Source organism: Callorhinus ursinus, unplaced genomic scaffold, assembly GCF_003265705.2.
Source record: "Callorhinus ursinus isolate GAN/ISIS: 27379988/994484 unplaced genomic scaffold, GSC_fseal_2.0 scaffold5, whole genome shotgun sequence".
Lineage (NCBI taxonomy): Eukaryota > Metazoa > Chordata > Mammalia > Carnivora > Otariidae > Callorhinus > Callorhinus ursinus.
Genome location: NW_027397067.1, coordinates 38,957,342 through 38,963,341, shown reverse-complemented (window position 1 = coordinate 38,963,341; position 6,000 = coordinate 38,957,342). Strand labels below are relative to the sequence as shown.

The 6,000-nt window shown below is 38.5% G+C and overlaps 1 pseudogene; it reads left to right on the top strand.

The window, feature by feature from the left end:
- Positions 1 to 4,577: 4,577 nt before the first annotated feature.
- LOC112823645 (elongin-C pseudogene) lies at positions 4,578 to 4,916 on the top strand (annotated as a pseudogene).
- The last annotated feature ends 1,084 nt before the right edge of the window (positions 4,917 to 6,000 follow it).

Below are 6,000 nucleotides of genomic sequence, written 5' to 3'. Positions count from 1 at the left end.
TCAATCTTCAGTACAAAACCAGTATTGACCAGGATTATGGATAAATTTTCTACTTAGAAAAAAGTCAAGTGCACATATTTTAGAAATCTCAATTTGTATTAAATGAAATAAATATACACAACAGGCTATCTAAACTTCTCTGATTTAGTTAGTGTATGCAAAGTAAGTTGATGCAGCTGAATTAATCACAAACTCAAGCTAATTCTTTTTGCATCCTTATTAATCAAGTTAGGGTTTCTGTTCTATGAATGTAAACACAGAAAGGTCAACAATTTTGCTAGGGGCACAAAAGGGCATGGGAATTAAGTGAAAAGTCATCTTTCATTCCCTTGCTGAACTAAAAACAGCCTCAAACCTCAATACTGAATTTTAGATAATATGGAATGTGCTGTATTCACAGAGCATATAAGTTTCTGAGCAACAATGAAGATAATTTATTAGAGGATTGTCAGCCAAGTCCGCAATGATTCTTTGATTAGCGAAAAGTGGTTTTGCATGTTATGCCTTGGGATATTTCTTTAAATTTTTTTCCTCCAAGACGATTTTGTGGATTGTGCTAATGCTCCACATGCTGATTTTTAGTATAAGATTTGCTACATGATGTGCCAAAGGTGATGAACAATAAAGCACATAGCTTAAATTAATTTAGAAAGTTTGTGTTTTTCTCTAAAGGAGAAAATATTATTTTAGAAGCCCTCATAAAAGACAGCAGTGGGAAAATTGTCTAAAGCAGAGCTCTTTTTAACTCTTAAAGTTTTAGAATGTAACTATTTTGAAAAAATTATAATACATAGGGTGAGTTTTTGCATTTTAAACTTCTGCTACCTAAACCTTTATATAACACAAACCCATCTTGCTCTCTTAGATACATCAAACAACAACCATTGCTTCTTCACTGTGGGGAATACAAGGCTTCATTAGATCAGCCAAAAGAATTTCAAGTGAAAACACTCCTCAGCTCCAAATCTGTACAGTAGCTTTAGACAACATATTACTTTGGGTCAAATAATTAAGTATGGCAACTAAGAAATACTGTCTGCCTTTTGAGTTGGGATGCAATTCCCCTCTAATTTCTACAACATTATGCTTTTGTCCAATTTTCTGATATTCTAGTTATTTAACAGATCCCTGAATGGATAACCTGCAGCTAAAGTCACCCAGGGCATTTGAAAACCAGTATTTTAGGGGTGCCTGGATGGTTAAGTTGGTTAAGTATCCAACTCTCAGTTTAACCTCAGGTCATGATCCCAGGATCATGAGATCAAACCCCACATCAGGCTCCATGGTCTGCATGGAGTCTGCTTGAGATTCTCACTATCTTTCTCCCTTTGCCCCTTTCCCTGCTCACATGCACATGCTAAATAAATAAATAAATAAAATCTTAAAAAAAAATAGTAATGCTTAAAGATGAATATATTCATGTATTCATTAATTTCTTTGTTCAACCATTGAACAAAAGTTTATTGGACCCTTCATCAAGCTAGTCACCCTACTAGATATTTGAGGTACGGCTATGGATGTAGAGAACAAACTTAAGTTTTAAAAATAACAATAGAAAACAGTGGTTTCTTGGCAAAGAAATTAGCAAGTTTACTAGTGAACATATTTTTCCCCAGACCTTTGGAACACTCTTCTATGGGAGGTCTCAGCTCTTTCTGACCCAATTGGTTCCCTCCGTTTTGCCAAATGCATGCTTCTCTGGAATTCTCAACACCAGTAAGCACAACCTGATGAGGACAATTGCTGCTGTGCAGTAGAAATAAACTGGCTTATCACTACTGACATATTGCTCACCCAATTTCCCCTCCAGATCCAAAATAGTTCCCACAACTGAACCAAAGGACATTCCCTTTATCTAAACCAGTCTGTGCAGTCTGTGGAGTCATGAAGCCAACCAACTATCTGTCCAATGAAAGTTCGATCCTCTCCTTCCCCAGCTTCTAGAAGACCGTTGCGAGCTGAGCTTCCACAAGCAGCAGTAGCAGCAAGGATCTGTTGCCATCCTGGGATGGAACTGCTGCTGCTGAGACAGATACCACAACTTCTGCCTTAGAGGGATTTATAGCTTATTTTGGACTTCAATGTCACTACCACCGCCCCTTCTTTAGGGCTTTCTCATATATGTCTAGAGCTTCCTGATACCCTGATTGGCACTCCCACTTGGGTTTCACAGCCTAACTGATCATTGGAATATGGACACTTTATCCCAAGGTTCTGTTTTGGGAGCCGATCTGATCTCAGACATTTTGACATCCAGATTGGCAATACGGAACAGATGGACCTATGTGCAATTGGCCAAAAGAGATCTTTGCAGGCCTTGCAGTAAGGCATTGAGTATCTGGCTCACTTGTCATGGGCTCTAAGAGTGGTACATGACCCCTCAGCTTTACTAGGCTAAAGACAGCTCATCTGTATCACCCTTTAACCTATAGCAAGTGTAGAGAGCTCACCTAGTCAATGCCTAGCAGGAGCTAGGCTCAGTGCTAGGATTTCAGCATCTCTTAGTAGTAATCCTCATTTAAATATTCTTCTACAGGATACATACAGAGAAGTATTTGTCACCCAAGGACACAAAGCCAAGATTCAAACCAGCTTCAGGTTTTCTGGTTGTGATTCTAATCCCCTGATGGGGCTGGTACCATGAAACCAGCCCATTTGATCAGACATGTTTAACTTTCCTGGTTCTTGCCAGTTCCCTTCCCCAAGACAGAAATTTGTTCTCTAGGACCCCCAAGACATTTTCAAAGATCCTGCTTTCATTTGGAAAGACTCAATTGAGTCCTGATGCTGCAATTAACCTGGTTGAAAATATCACCATCAGCTGGAAACTGCTGTTGAGTACACACCACCACCCCCCGACCTAACTCTTTGGATGATGGTAATGTGAGTGATATTGATGAGAGTGGCTGGTTTTGAAAGTATCAGACTCTATACTAGGATCTTTACAGTTAGTAAGTAATTTATTTCTCACAAAACTTCTAGATTATAGTCATTGTTATCTCTGGTTTTCAAATAAGGCCCAGAAATGTTAAGCCATTTGCCCAAGACCTATGACTAGAAACTGGATTCAAACTCAGTTTAGCTTCCTCCACAGTCCATGTTCTGGTCCTGAGGGATTACTGTGATACAGGACTCCATGTAGGGTTTAGGGTGGCAAATCATCCTTATTCTCCCGGGACTCTCCTGATTTTTAACTGAGACCTACATCTTGGGAAACACCCCAGTCTCAGAAAAGCCAGGCCTGTTGGCCACCCTGGCCTGTGTTAGAAACCTTAACTCTGGCCCATTTTCTCTTCTCAGTCGTACAACAGGGCCAGGCCTGCAGTAAGCCCAATGCGGCAGTGGGCATTTGAGGGCAGAAGTTACTCCTCCTGGGGGTAATTGAGGGAAGATTAGAGGCTTCTAGGCCTCTGGCCCTGACAGTTACCCAATTTTGAGTAGTAATCTTCAGGTTGCTGTGGCAAGGAACTTGGAGAGCCTTAAGAAGAAATGTCTCTTTACTCACATGTTTGTTCTTTGCACTATTAGTTTATTTCTTCAGTAGTTAAGAGAAGGGACAACAGTCTTCAGCTGAGCCCAAGTTGTCATTCTTGCCAGTCTTCAAATCTGAACCAGTCCTTAGTGAAATTGTCTAACTTACCTTCCCTTGCTCCTTTCTCTGTCCCATGCAAGGCTAAGGTTCTGGAATATATTATCATGGAAGCCATCTACAACTTCAGAGCCCATATGCTCTTTGGATTGCTCATGGCTAGATCCATATTCAGGTGGGCAGCAGAGGACCATTTACCAAGAAGCTATTGAAGCTTAACCCTCGGAGCCCTGCACCTGCAAGTGTCCTTCCAAAGTCCCCGAGAGAAAGACTTCGGCAATGTGTTAACATGATGGAAGTTTTGGATTCAACATTTATGAAAGTAAGACGTATTAACCTCAGCTGATGAAGACTGGTTTCTCTTCCTGTGCCTACTACTCCTTCCTCACACTTCACCTGGAGCAGTTCACTTCCACATGACTGTGACTATCTTTTGGGACCTGGCTACAGAGAAATTAAGTTGGGAATATTCCATATTAAATGAAATTTGGAAGGATGTTTTGGGAAGTTTCAATAAAACAAATGGAAATTTCAGATAATTTGGCTTTATTTATTTTGTGTTTTAAAATTTGCATACGAAGTAAGTTTAAAAACTCAGGTAAAAATCAGTGGTGTAGGACAGAGAATCAAAACTATGTGCAAGGAAATCAAGAACAAGATCCTACAATGAAAACTGAGTTGCGGCACAACAAAAATTCATATCATATCAAAAGCAATAATTTTTTATATGAAGAGATAATTTCCAAATAGAAATAATAAGTAGGCACTTGGTTTGAGATTCCAATTAATGAAAAGAAGTAAATCATAAGAAGACATTTTTTAAAAGCGTAAGTTACCTGCTGATATAACCAATATGAACAGAGTGACAAAGATAATAAAGTACTCAGACTTTCTGTAGATGGAAGCAGGCGACAGACTCTGTGTCCCCACCTCACCCAGAAACTACCGAAGTTCCTGTGGAAGTGAAGTAGAATTTGGTAAGAATGTAATGGGTAGAAAAGAGAAAACCCATGGTGGCTATGGAGGCAATGACGCCATGTATGTCAAATTGATACCTTCGGATGGTCATGAATTTATTATAAAAAGACAACATGCACTAGCATCTGGAACAATAAAAACCACGTTGAGTGGCCCAGGTCAGTTTCCTAAGAATGAAATTAATGAAGTCAGTTTTAGAGACATCCCTTCACACGTGCTACCAAAAGTATGCATGCATTTGACCCACGAGGTTCTCTACACCAACAGCTCCATGGAGATGCCTGAATTCCCAACTGCACCTGCAATTGTATGGGAGCTGCTGATGGCTGCCAACTTCCTAGATTGTTAAATAAGATCAGTTATAATAAACTGTCATCTTTTTTCAGTATTTAATACCTACAATTTGGTTAGTAATTTTGTCACATATAGCATGTCACCTGTGTGCAACTGAACCTTAAAGTTCACAGCAAAGCAGATTATCTTCTGTACCTTTGTATAGCAATCGAGTTGAAATTTGTTTGCTACATCAACAAATTAAGTTCATTTTCATAAATTGAGAAATAAACAAATATGCCAATTTGTAAAAAAAAAAACGATAATAAAACACTCAGAATATTACCCTACAAGAACACCAATCACATAATAGTTAATGCCAATTGTCAATTCGAAGACCGCTTAAAAGTAATCATTGCACAAGAAAACTTGAAATGCCCCGAAATAGTACAGCTGAAACATGAAAGAAATTTTGATATACATTTTCACAACTTTGACAACTATACTAAATGACCACAGGACATTTCTAATATCAAATTGGGACTCTGAAGTACTTTAAATATTATCAACACAAAAAATACAAATTTTAACTCAACCATCATGAGGGAAATAATGAATTTTCTTTTCGCTTTAAAAAATGTTACATGATTGCTGTCGTATGAAAGGGTGATCAAAGGGTACACAGCAAAAAAAAAGTGTCTTAAAAAATAATATGGAAGTAAATCCAGAAGTGAATTAATTAAAAATAATATTATTTTTCTGGGTTTGAGGGTATTTGTGGTATTTGTCATATTTTAAAAATGTGATTTAATTTTTTTCCTCATTCTAAATATCTATTTTCTCACCTAATTTTGTAATCTTTTTCTGAATTAAAAAGAACAGTTCCAATAGTGTAGTCTCCAGATCCCTTGGAGCCTAGACCTGCCTTCTCCCTGTTTGCAATGCCTGAGGGCAGTAGATTCAAGCAACCAGGCAGGCCTGGGCTATTTTTGTACGTGGAGTCAGAATCCATCTTATATAACTGGAACTCCCACGTCTCTTTTTTTCAGGCACTAGCTTGAGAATTGCAAGTGCTCAAAACTTTCCAATTTTAAGACAGTGATTCTCCAAAGCCACCTTTTGGAAGTATCCTTATTTGTTCGCAGGAGTCCACCGCTGCT